At 36.4% G+C, this 13,918-nt stretch overlaps 1 protein-coding gene across 5 annotated transcripts in view; it reads right to left on the bottom strand.

Moving 5' to 3' along the window:
* The window catches only part of KDM4C (lysine demethylase 4C), a 271,307-nt gene that overhangs the window by 65,037 nt on the left and 192,352 nt on the right, over positions 1 to 13,918 (bottom strand). The gene's annotated exons all lie outside the window — the stretch shown is intronic.

The raw sequence follows: 13,918 nt of genomic DNA, 5'->3' as shown, positions 1-13,918 counted from the left end.
AACTCTACATAAACCAATGACATGACACATTCCATCATCCCATTGTGAGATGCTCCATCCAGTGGGGGAGGTGCCAACTGTTCCTAGCTAGATAAAAACTGGGACTGAAGGACACAAGGTATCTGTTTTTTCCACTGAATTCCTGGAGGAAGACTGGACCCATCTCGTCACCACTGGACTTTCTACATGAACAGCTCTACTCCACAGAACCACACTTGTTACTCCAGGAGGACTTTAGACTGCTTCCAACACCCTGACCACCAAGGTGCCAGGTCGTATCCTTGACTCTGTCAGGGTTTTTTTCCAGGATTTTTGTTTGCTTCCTTGCTTGTTTTTTTGTACTACTACATTTGTATTTTCCTTTTTTTTTTAAATATTCCTAGTAAAGAACTGTTACTCCTGTTCCCGAATCGTTGCCTGAAAGCCCCTAATTGCAAAATTATAATAATTTGGAGGGAAGGGGGTTTACATTCTCCATTCCAAGGGAGGCTCTAGTTTTCCCTGGCAGACAACTGTCTTTCAAAACCAAGACAGAAGTCAGATGATTCACCAAAAGCTCTAAGTGGTGTATTCCCAACCTTCCCTAAGTTACAAGATGTAACCTGCTGTGGAGAATTATATAATCACCTTCCTTTATTTTAGAATAAAGAGCTACCAAGAAATTGCAGTATAGAAAATTCTGTGCTTTTAACCTTGCCACAAAATAAATAAATCCTACTGTTTGCACCTATAATACAGCACACATAAAAGCAGAAAAGATTGTATACTGCTACTCTGATTTTACAATTACCTTTTTTTATGTTCACATTGGTGATATTCTATGTATATTCTATTAATATAGAAAAGACTTTGATTTATATAGTTTATTCTTCAAACCCTCATTTTTAAAATTTCACTGTATTAAACTGTTCTGATCACCACTGTGAATTCCTTCTTCATAATTAAATATGTGGATCCATAAAATCGTTTACTCTCTTTAGCAACATCACCTCCTTTTGCTTTTGGAGGATCTAGGGATTATGCAGTGACATAATCTGACCTTCCAATCAAGTCCTAAGGAAAACAGGAAAAATTTAAAACTATACAAGAAACTATACCTAAGAAATCTAAATAATATCAAGAAGTTCCTATAAAACAGAAATCAGTGACAAAGAAACTCAAAGAAATTCTCAGATGTGACACCGACTCGGACTGACAAGTGTCATTTTGATAATTTCTAAATGAAAGACATGAACTTCTAATTACAAAACATAAAAGAAACCAAAATTAAGATAAATGTTTGAATTTTCATAAAAGCCTAAAAAAGAAGTACAGTTTTAATTTAAACTAAATATTTCTCTTTCCTTTAAAAATAATCCCGTATTTCCATGAAGCACTATGTTTTTTCATAACCTAAAACCCTCTACACAGCTCTAAAGAAAATCCCAGGCTATTAATAAATGTTTCCATTTTCAGTAAAAATGTTAGTCAAAAAGAATCAGGTGAGACATTGGTAAGCTCTCAAGCATGTCTGAAAGTACATTACAGTCATTCCTTATTCCTTAAGTGATTCCTACCAAGTAACTGCACAAGTTTAAGCTTTTTCAACCCCAAGTACTTCCTTGACCAAGGGTCAGCACTGTCAGTTAAGCTCAGATACACAAGCTTGTGCACAGTGGAAATTTTCACAATAAACTGGTTAGCACAGAAGAGAGGTTTTATAGGACCAGCTTAATCACTTGAGAATTTGTGTCACCTATCTTAACCACTTTCCACTCTCAAGGAACAGCATGTACTATGATCTTGTTGCTCAGATGGAGTTGATAAAAACAAGGTGGGAAGGGGAAGGATTACTACAACACACTCAGAATTTTAACCCCTCAGAGGAAAGATAAAGTAGTATGTGGATATCCTTTACATCATTTTAGAACTAGATGAGAGGCTCTGTGATTGATGGAGATCTACATCAATGATCTACATTCAAACAAAAGGTAATACAACAACTTAGCCTAGAATTAATATAAAATCAACTTACTGATATGAAAGGAAAGGGTCTTTGCAATACCTTTGAGCCACCTGGAACATAACGGTTACCATGTTAACACAAAATTCATCACCAGCCCATGAAACCTTCAAAGCAATATGTAATATATGCAATATACCATAGAGGGATATCATTATGCAATAGCACAGTGACAAAACGCAGAGCAAAAGAAGAGGATGGTTTACGTAATGTTTTTTTCAGTTGACAGTCATCAGCATATAGGCAACTATATGATGCATAAGAAAATCTTTAGGATCCAAACCCTATGTTTTATATACCTAGATTAAGTTAAATGGGTAATCACACGCACTAAGTAAAGAAATATTATACTGAGAGATATGTAAAGAAGGATTTTATGATGTGATCAGTACACAGTGCTCTTTAAGTCTGAATTTCAAACAGCTAGACAAATACAGCAAGCCAAGATCACCTATGAGATCCCCATTTTACCAGCTCTCTTACTATTCTCACAGTGACAGTGGAAAATCCAATTTACTGCACATACAAAGCTGATATTTATTATCATGTATTTAGTTCTATTAACAAAACTAATACTTGAAAATGTTATGATGACAATTTAAGAACAAAAAAATTTCTAGCACAGCTACTTTATGCCCAGATTTTGCTGCATTGAAGAAAACAAAAATTTAGAAACTAAACCATTCAAAAATTATGGATCTGGCCACCCCAATGAACTGTACTCATTCCTCTCAATGTATTTATGTTAAGCATCTTCTTCCTTTAGCTTAGATGCAATATTCATTTGCACTTTGAAGTTTTCCCTTTTCTCTCAAACAATAATCACTAAGGTCAAAAGTATTTAGCCTCTGTCTTCTTTCCTTAAAAAGTGCTCTACAGTTCAAGGTTCTGTGTTGAGTGATAGGTCAACTCCTGCCTTGTGATCTAAAACAAGAAGAAAATCAGTGTGCAACATCAACTCTTCTTTCATACAGATCAGATATACTGAAAGTCTACCAAGCCTCATGCATAATCCCATCCCCCTGACTGCTCACTAACCATTTCATCATACTCAGGTTGACAAGGATTTTGATCTTAATTTTTCTCTTTTAAAGTAATCTGATAGCAAGGGATAAACATCTAGTATATCTCCCTTATGTCTATGTTGCTTACCTGCTCTTGTAATCTCTATGCTTTCATCTTGTTCCAGATATTTTGAAAACCATGACCAAAAAGAGCTAAGTCACATATACCTGGAAATACTGGAACAAATGTTTGTAATTTACAAAAAGCTGTCTAGAACAGAACAAAGCACTGAATTATAAAAATATTTGGTCAGCCAAGTACTCCTCTGACACCTACTTGTATGCTAGTCACAATTACTCAGCTGTATAAAAAAGGAAACAATGAAATCACCCAAATAGACTGGAAAAAAAAACCAAAAATCCAAAAAACACCCCAAACCAAAAAACTAAACTGTAGTTTCCTGTATTAGGAAGATACCACTTCAGTAAAGACATTGAGAAACTAGAGCAAGTCCAGAACAAAGCTGGTGAAGTATCTAGAGAGTGAGTCCTATGAGAAGTGCTTGAGGGAGCTGAGATTGTTTAGCCTGGAGAAAAGGAGGCTCAGGGGAGATCACTCTCTAAAACGCCCTGAAAGAAGGCTGAAGTCAAGTGAGGGTCAGCCTTTTCTCCCATGTAACTAGCAACAGCACAAGATAACACAGCCTCAAGCTGCTCCAGGGGAGGTTCAGGTTGAACAGGATAAATTCTTTCATGGTAATGGTTGTTAAACATTGGAATGTATAACCGAGGGAAGCGGTGGAGTTACAATCCTTGGAGGTGGATGTGGCACTCAGTGCCATGGTCTGGTTTACAAAGTGGTGTTTGGTCAAGGGTTGGACTCAATTTCTCAGAGTCTTTTTTAACCTAAACAATTCTGTGATTCTGGAAGGAATGGCAGACACATTCAGCAAAACTTCATCTCCTACATTTTCCCCTAATCTAACAAAACACATCCAGGAGACAGCTGCAAATTCTCAATTTCTATTTAAAAGCTATCCAATTTCTACTTGCTATAATGAGATCATTTTTACCATGACTAGTACTAGAACTAGATGGGATTATTGCAAACAGAAAATTCCTAAGGGAAAAAAAGACATGACAGTTAAATCAAAGGCAGCTTTCATAGTGATCACCAGTATTTTTCAGATAGATGGAATGCCTTGAAACTATGATGAACTGGAAAGTGCCCAGGCATTATAGGTGGTTCTGAATATGCTATATCTACACTGCAAACTGTTACAGCAGCAAAATTACCCAGCCGGCAGGCATCAGTTATAAAAAGCAAACACCTCTCACAAGGAAAGAAATACTCTTCTATGGTAGTCAAAAAGCAAAAGGTTCACAACCAAAAGGACATCTGTGATACAAGTCAAGCCCTTTTAGTCAGAGATCTGGAATTTCTCCGAAATCATATAAATGCTGCCCTACTGCAAGACTGGAATTCCTTTATCATCAAGGAATTTATTTTTAATACTGCAGAAGAAAACCAACAAGCTATAGACCGGATGGTTAGCTGAGTATCCTACAGTATCAAGTAATGTGAATTTTTCTGCTGTCTGTTCTGCTCTCTTTCTCCAGCCATCATATCTCTAGAGTATATGCTGCCTTAACATCGAACAATAATGTAGGTGGCTACCTACTTATTAAGGGGATGACAAACATGACGCCATGCTAAAGACTGAGGTTCCTATATATTACCTCTTTCTCAGAATTAGAAGGTCTTGAAAACAAAGTTTGTATTTGCAATGGCTTCTTTATTTATAGTCAAGCTGATGTAAACTTGCTCAAGAACACGTCTCCTACTATTGCTCTGATGTGCAAAAAGCAGTATATAATTTTTCAAATCCAGGATATTTTCTACAGCCTCTGCTTGTGTTCATATGCCCTTGTATCTGCCCAGTTTCATAAAGTTAAAGTTAACATATTCGTTACACATTTTATGAGCTCCATGACAATCTACATATGATTTTGTTATGAAACTTTCTGACACAGTCCCTTCATTCTCTGCTGAAAAAAACAGAAGACAGTAACACTGATTCTCCACCAAGAGAAGTTTCTGTCATAGTGTCACTCAGTAAAATATAGACTACTGGACAAACTGGAAGATTATATAAGCTGCAGTGCGATTGTTACGATGTTGACATTGCTTTAAGATTTATATTTGTCAGACTTGGACAGTGCAGTCTCTCAGCTTGCCAAGTGCCCTGCTGTGATAAGGTGCAAGGAATAAGTAAGCTGCTTAAGTTCAGAGCTGACAGATGCAACGCTTGCTGGTAAAGAAAACAACATACAGCCATTCCTGAAGACCACACGGCTGAACATGCTGGATGTGCCTAGCAAACGATCTCACATCACAACATGCACAAAATATGCCACTTCTTCAGAAACAAAATAGTGTTGTCTGTCATTTGGGACACTTAAGAGACTCACCTCTAGTGCAAGCTGTGGCAGCTGTCTATGAGACCATACTTTCTCCTGGTAACAGAGGGATCCCAAACAAAACAGTAGCATGAAATAAATGAAATTATGAAAAAGCTGCACAGCAGAAAAAGGCAGGACAAAACACTAGTCTCTAAAATACTGTGCCATTTTTCCACCAATAAAAATTTATCTAAAACTGATACCTTATAGTTTTTCTTGGAAAGAGCTCACAGAGAGCTAATGGGGGGGAAAAAAAAAAAAAAAAAAAAAAAAGTAACCCCAGGATGCAGCACAGCCATCATTTTTTCTCTTTAAAATGAACATTAACTTGAGTTACTTTAAATCCCTAGAATTTGCTGTGCAAATCAACTTATTACTTACTACTTTCTCCTCTCTCCAAGTATTATTTCAAATAGCGGTCAGCTTCCTAATGGAAAACCAGTATCTGTTCGTGAAGACAAGTTATGAAGCTTAAAACCTGAACTGGACTTTTTTCCTATCAGGGAATAGGTCTCACAGTAATGTTCCAAGGATGATCACACAAATGCAAAATGTGGCAGAGAACTTTAACTGAGGGAAACAACAGGAAAAAAATTAGTTAAAAGTACTAAAATTTCCAAATTTAACTGCTGAAAGCTAAAAATTCTTACTCGGTTTTGAACTATTTCCAATTATGTCCAAGTAATTAATTTATCAATTATTCATCATACCATCCTTAAAATACATCAAATCTATGAAATGGTATGCAGCATAAGTAACAAGCAGAAGTGACTGTGCAAATGGAAAGCTATGATCTAATCACAAACACTGAAACTTGGTGGGACAAATCACATGAAGCACTCCAGTTGACAGCTACAAACTGTTAGAAGGGACAGGCAAGGAAGGAGGAATAGGCAATTTGGACTTGATTGCATAAACCTGTCTTTGAAAAACAGTGATGAACAGATCAAGAGCTTGTGGCTGAAAATCAGAGGCCAAGCCAATAAAAGAAATCTTGTGGTTTGTGTTTATTACCCACCACTCAATTGAGGGGACTCTGCTGACAAAACCTTCTTACTTCACCTGCAGGAAGCGTCACTCTGGCAGATTCTGATCCAGCTGCAGGGACTTGTCAGGACAGTTCCAGATATCTGCTGGAAAAGCAGCTTGGCAAGATATAAGCAGTTCAGGAGACTCCTGGAGAGCATTAAGGATAATTTCTTACCCCAGGTGACAGAGAAGTGCTACTGCACCTGTTGCTTACTGACACGGATTAACTAACTGGAGAGGTCAAGATCAGAGCAGCTTGGGCAGAAGTGGTCATGCCCTGGTGGAATTCATGATCTCAAGGGTTATGGGCCAAAGAAAGGTTAGAGTCAGTACTCTGAATTTTAGGAGCCTGATTTAAGGAATTTAAGGAATTAGGATGGGACTCTCCAGAAAGCTACACTCAGGGAAAAAGGAGCAGAATAGAACTGTCTTTAAGGTTATTTTTCTTAGAGCCCAAGATCTCTCAATTTCCTCCAGTGAGAATTCAGGCAAGGAAGGCAGGAGACCAGGATGGCTCAGTAAGGACCTCCTGGACAAAGTGAAATACGAGAAGGAAAAGCACTGGACATGGAATCAGAGACAGGTATCCTGGGAAGAAAAGAGAAATGCTGTCTGGTTGTGGAGGGACAGGATTAGAAAATTAGGAAAGGTAAGGTATAGTTGGAGATGAATTTGCCAAGCGATTCAAAGAATAGTAAAAATGGCTTCTATAGGCATGTTGGTCAGAAACAGAGGATTAAAGAAAAAGTGAGATAGTCAATGATTTTGTTTGCCTCAGTGTTCATTAGCAATCACACTTCTCACATCTCTAAGTCCCTGAATCTCAAGACAGGAATTGAGGAATTGAAGTCATTCCCAGTGTAAGAGCAGATCAGATTCAAGACCACCAGGGGGACCTGAACATACACCGGTCCATAGGACCCAGTGACATGCAACCAATCCAGTGAAATGTCATAATGGAATTGGCTGACGTAGCTGTCAAGCCACTCCCCATCATATCTGAAAAGTCATGGCAATAAGGTAAAGTGCCCAATGTCCAGAGGAACTCTTTTTAAAATGTATATTTATAACAGAATTTTTTTGCCATAATCTTGCATTATCTTTTTACTCGGGGTAAGGTGATTTTAAGTGGAGCATCACTGCAATTATTACCAGTTGCATTTATGACACCATAAAGTTGTATTATTCAATCTTCTAGGTCTAAAGCAGTTTTGAATGAATTTTGCTATGCTACTGACAATATACACATTAAAAAAACCCCAAGAGCTCCTCACACATCAGTGGGTGATCACCTCATCACGGTTTTATTTCTTGGAAGTCCCCACTGTTTCATGTCCTCCAGAATATTTGAGTAGTTTGGGTTGGAAGGGCTCTTTAAAGATCATCTAGTTTCGGCCCCATTGCCACTCAGTCAGGTTGCTCAAAGCTCCATACAACCTGACCTAGAACACTTCCAGTGATGAGGCACCCACAAGTTCTGTGGGCAGCCTGCTACAGCATTATACCACTTCCAGCGCAAGAAAAAAGGTCTTCTTGTATCCCCATCTAAATCTACCTTCTTTCAGCACAAAACATTTGTTGGTAGTCCTGTCACTGCAGGTTTTAGTAAAAAAAATCTTTCCCTGTCTTTCTTAGAAGTTCCTTTTAAGTATTTAAAGGCCTCAGTAAGTTTTCACCAGAGCTTTTTCTTCTCCAGGCTGAAAAGCTTCAAGCTTCTCAGCCTGTCTTCATAGCAGAGGCGCTCCAGCCCTTTGATTATTTTTGTCTTGGACCCATTTTAACAGGTCTATTATTTTTTCTTGTGCTGAGAAACCCCAGAGCTGGATTAACTACTCCAGCTGCAAGTACTCTATAAAAGCAGAGTAGAGGGACAAAGTCCCCCCCGCTTAACCTGCTGGCCATGCTGTGTTTCATGCAGCCTAGGATGCATTTGGCTTGTTGGGTTTTTGGGTTGTAAGTGCACATTGGCAGCTTGTGTCCGGATTTATCCCCTTCTCTCCCAAGTCATTCTCTGCAGGGCTGCTGTCAATCTATTCATCCATCAGCCTGTATTGATATTTGGGATTCTCCCTGGCCTGAACAGAGATGTGATACAAATTATAGAAGAATTTTTCGGTTTTAATTTAGATTTTAAAATATGGTATGTATTCAATCACCATACAAACAAAAAAAACCATGCACATAATTTGTACATGGAATAATCAGAGACAAATTTTCTTGGATTATGGTGTCTGCAATTTTTTTCTTATAGATACAAACCTGATGCCAGTTTCCTTTCTCCAGATTTCTGAATTCTGCATACACTGGACACATTTAATCCTTGACAGTTACTACACTTATAACAGCAGACATGTTTATGTCTCTTTCTGTTCATGTCTTCAGACATTATTTATAGTAATGCATTTCTAGCATTTGCCATATCTTTCATAAGACTTCATAGTACTGTACCAGTGCAAGATACAAATTTGACAGTTTGCAATAGGATCTGCACATTATTCTAACAGCAAGCACTATACAGCCAGCAAATTATATTCTCTCAATATCCTTATTAAAAATCTTACGAATACTATGACTAAATCATATATAGTAAATTCTGTTTTGTATATGATGGCAATGAGTCACTACATTTTTAGATTTATATTTATATAAATATAATATATATTGCAGTAAGGAATTATTGCTTTATTTTTAGTTTAACACTTTTTAAAATCAAGTATATTACTAAAAGTTATTTCATTAGCAGTTATAAAACAATTTAGAAATATCTTAAAATCTGGCTCAAGATTTCTGTCTATTTTGGTCCCATTGCCTGTGAATGTGTGCAATGATCCAGTTAATACGTGATTGTATCTATGGTAGAATGATTCTACTCAATGGCCCAGCAATGTTTTTGGAAACACTGAAAAGTAATCAATACCTCTTTGTATTAGCAGAAATGCATAGTAACACTGGTATACATCACTGCAAGTGGTTCTCTACTTTTTCATAAACACAGCTGCAAAAGTTCTACTAGCTCACTGTAGTTTAACAAATGAATTTCATTACGAATTAGAACAGAGAAGATGAACGCTGTCCTCAAATGTCCTTAATCCTTTTTAATCATTAAAACAGAATGATATGCCGGAGAATATATGTCCATTCTTTTAAAAGCTCACATAAATTTTTGCTTTGATTCCATTCTTCAGTGCCATACCACTGAGAAACCTCTCTATTTTCAGAATTGATGTACCTTTCAATACTATAATCTTTGGCTTTCAAGCTCACTATTATTTGCCTTTAGGTGCAAATTTTAAAGTGCACAGCTTTCTAAAAAACCTTTATGGCTTCAGCCAGATTCTGAAAGGCTTGTAGATCAGTCATCATCACGCTGTAGATTTCTTTTCAAAATAATGTTCTTCAGTCAGAGTACACTTGTGGTTATACTTGGTTCACTTGTCAAATACAAATCTGAGGTCATCAAAAGCTTCAGGGCAACTTCAGCTATTCCAAAACTCATTTTCTACCTCTATTTTGTTGGAGAAATAGTATTTCAAGTATAAAAATAACAGAAAACTCTAGAGGTAGAGAAACAAAGGCATCGCATGTGCATGTTTCAGTAAAGCGTTGCAGTGATTGCCTATAAGAACAAAGTCAATCCAATACCCAAGCATTTTAAAACATAAAAATAATCAAAAGGAGATAAGGTATTTCACAATGAAGTTGATATATATTCTATTGAAATCATGATTTTAGAGTTGACATCTCAAAATACAAAGGTCTAGGAACAGATGCTAATGATTCTTTTTAAGTATTTCTCTTGTAATTGATGAAACGTTCAAACACTCTCATATACAAGGTCTACATTCATTTTAAGTCACATGCCTGGCAAGGCTGAATGACACTAGACTCAATATTCCTGTTGGCTTGGATTCCTTGGCCATATACCAACATGGGCTTTTATTTAATTCTAGTTTTAAGTCCCACTGATTTATTCAAATAGAAGAACAGACAAGAGAGCACTTTCTTTCAAAGGCTGGTTTGATATTCAAGAGGTCAGTCTGAATTTTTCATCTCCAGAGACTTTTATATGCAGCTATAATTCATATTTATAATTAGAGCTGAGTAATTAACACTTTTGAAAACAGAGACTACCTAAGTACTTGGGGAAAAGCTTTTCCCTTCCCAAAGTAAAACTGAGTTTTATCATTGACTTTAACACACAAAGAAATCCAGTTTGTTTCTACGACCCAAAGCCCCATACATATAAATAGTCAAAGAAAATGGAATTTTAGAAGCATAAGCATATACCAAGCTTCTCTTGTAGACTCAAAGACAAATGGAACAAGGCAAAAGTAAATTTAATAAAACTAAACTTAGCTGGAAGCCTAAGCTTTGTCTGCTTTGGGTAAACTGCTCAATGTTGTTTAACAGCATTGGGATGGAAACTGACGCCACACTCATTCACAGCATGAATTCTACAAATTACATACTTCCTCCTACTTGTAATTAGCTAAAACTCTGCATTTACATTTGTACAAATTTCAAGTGGTGCCCCTTCATCCCACAACTTCCCGGCAACTTTGCCTCACTTTCATCTGCTCCTAACATTTCCACTGTGATTAAATTTTTTTTTTGTAATTTTGTGTAATTGTGTATTTCCTGTTTTCACACTAGCTCATGTCTGCTGATTGTCACCCTAGTTTTTCTGAGTTTTTTAAAGCCTTTGATTGTTCATAAAATGGAGTCAGACCTTTTAGCTACTGTACAATATTAGGAGCAGTTTTCACTTTTTCTCACACATGTAACATAAACAAATCCTTTGTTTTTCATTCTCTGTCCTTTGTTTGCGTATTTCTAACCTGGAAACAACAGTAACTGACGGCTGGTCTGGCCAGTTGGCTAAGGGGTGATAACTCCAAAAGCCAATCCACTGCCAGACCCACAAATGTATAAAAAGTAAGAAATAAACAGGCAGAGGGTCTCTGCCTTGTTCTCCGCCTTGGCTCAGCCTTGAGTTCTCTCGGAGGAACCCTCTGCCCTGCGAAATTTCTCATCTACGTGTGATTGCTTTGCGTAACCCAGTTACAGCTGGTAAACTTGAAGACCACTGGAACAGAAACCAGCTGAACTATGTGTCCACAAAACAGCTAGCATAATGTAGTTTATGCAAAATATTGGTTTATAATGTGTGATATGATAAGGTATATCCCTTCAGCCATTTCATTTTAGAACCTGTACCTAAATGTCCATATTCAAGTTATTTCTTTCCTAGCTTGATAATTACAAATTGTCATTCCATATGGCTGTTTGAACTCAAAGTAGCTGATGGATGTGAACATCATAAAATGAAGAAAGCAAGCTTGACTCTTTGACCAAAGAAGACCAGGATAATCTCATTTCTCCATTCACATATATTTGGAAAAATAAAAGAAAACAATTTAAAAGGACAAAATGCATAATCACTGACATAATGTGGAGAAACCACAGGTTACAGCATCTTTGCGGCATGCTCCCAACACTGAGGTTGCCTAGGAGGCCTTTTGCTTTCCCGTGAAAAGTCAGCTAAAGTCTAACAATATCATGGGTTTATACCCTTAAAATAGAAGCAATTTCACCAGAGTGTATCACATGTTTTTCTTCCCTTATGAAAAATAAAGCAGCTAAATGTTCTATTTATTTTGTCTACTTGCATTCAGGAAAAAAAAATTCAAAATATTTAATGAAAATTTCACTGTCATTTATTCAGCAGTGATGGTACATGACACATAACCTACTGAAAAAAGCTAGAGAAATATGAAAACATATTGCATGCTCTAACAACTCAGTCATTTGCAAACATGAAACAGTAGAAGAAAACAATTTTAAAGCTATAAACTACTATTACTATGACATGAATACTGAGTTTTACGCTGGAAGAAATTAGAGTATCTTGAATATTTAATAGTGGCAAGAATGACAGGAAACACACTGATTTCAACGCAAAATTTCTAGTTAATTGAGATCTATTTAATCTATTTAAAAGCAATCACTACACCTACTAGTAAGCAATAATTTTTTAAAAAGCCTACCAATACGTTCATGTTTGCATAGAAGTTTTTTAATTTGTAAAAAAAATAAAAATTTACTTTTTACTTCCTCTTCTATTTTTTGTAGATGCTATGTTAAAGAAATTGCAGGTCCTTGTCTACGTATCTCCAAAAATAGTAGATATTCTGCTTATTTGGGCTTCTTACTATTTCACAGGGAAAGAAGAGGGAGGACAGGGATAGAAAATGTTTCAGACAACGAGAACTGCTTGCTCCTACAGTGTAATATTTAATTTTGGTAGGGCTGCATGCTAGAACTTAATCTATTCCTTTATAATTTTTTTCCACCGTATTTTGCTAATTTAAAAAAATTCAACAAAACACATCCTAAATTTTGTAAAGGAAAAGTGGCACAGTAGGGAAGTCCACATTTATTTATTACATACCTCATGCTTTATCACAAAATGGATTATAAAAATAAGCTCAAAAATTATCTTTTTTAATTACTGCTTATGAAGGCTCAGTTTCAAGAAATTATGTACAAAGCTTGCCTTTCCTCTTAAGTAACTCTCTGCCTTGAATGATGGAGAGAGATTAACAGAAGTCTCCTTAATCTGTCAAACAGAATAGCTGTGAAGCTGGAATTGGCTGCTGAAGAGCCAAGTCCCTAAATTTCAAAGGGTAAAACCGACCTGCATCAATTACTCGCATATTCCTAGGTGTGAAAAACTCAATATGCTTTTACAGAAATTAACAGCAAGGCAGATGGTATAACTGTCTACTCTCAGGTATAGAGTAAATGGTAATGGAAAGGAATGAAAGGTAAAGATTAATTGAGGTTGATGAAGAAAGAAGAGGCAGGAATTCCTAGAGAAAGAATACATTTGCATATTATCCCTGGGATTCCCCTGAGGAAAAATATTCAGGGCCAGTGGGTATGAGAGCTTGTTATTATGTAGCATCAACAGCCAGGAAGTGAAGATTAACTTAAAGATCATGTTTGAACAGAGAATAATGTGGCAAATATACACAAGGCTACAACATACACAGAAAGCTATTGGCAGCAAACTCTTTAGAGAAGTAGGAACCCCATGTTTCAGGAAACAAGAGAAATATGTTACAAGAGATATGTGATATAGTGTTTTAGAGAAAATAAAAGTACCCATGCAATTCTACTATGTATATGTACATGTATATGTACATGTATATGTACATGTATATCCATGTCTATGTCTATAGGTATATGTATATACACACATTAATTTTTATTTTTAAAATACATTATAACATCATATCATATAATTCAGGAAACTTAGTTTAGCTAGGGTATTCACTCTGAAACTGAACAGTGTAAAATCATCAGAGGCAGTAATTTACTTGCAACAAAATTCAAAACTTAAAAGCAGACAGCCTGC

The sequence above is a fragment of the Hirundo rustica genome, chromosome Z (genome assembly GCF_015227805.2).
Source record: "Hirundo rustica isolate bHirRus1 chromosome Z, bHirRus1.pri.v3, whole genome shotgun sequence".
NCBI classification, from domain to species: domain Eukaryota; kingdom Metazoa; phylum Chordata; class Aves; order Passeriformes; family Hirundinidae; genus Hirundo; species Hirundo rustica.
The sequence above is the reverse complement of the archived record's forward strand: the minus strand, read 5'-3'. Positions and strand labels throughout refer to the sequence as shown.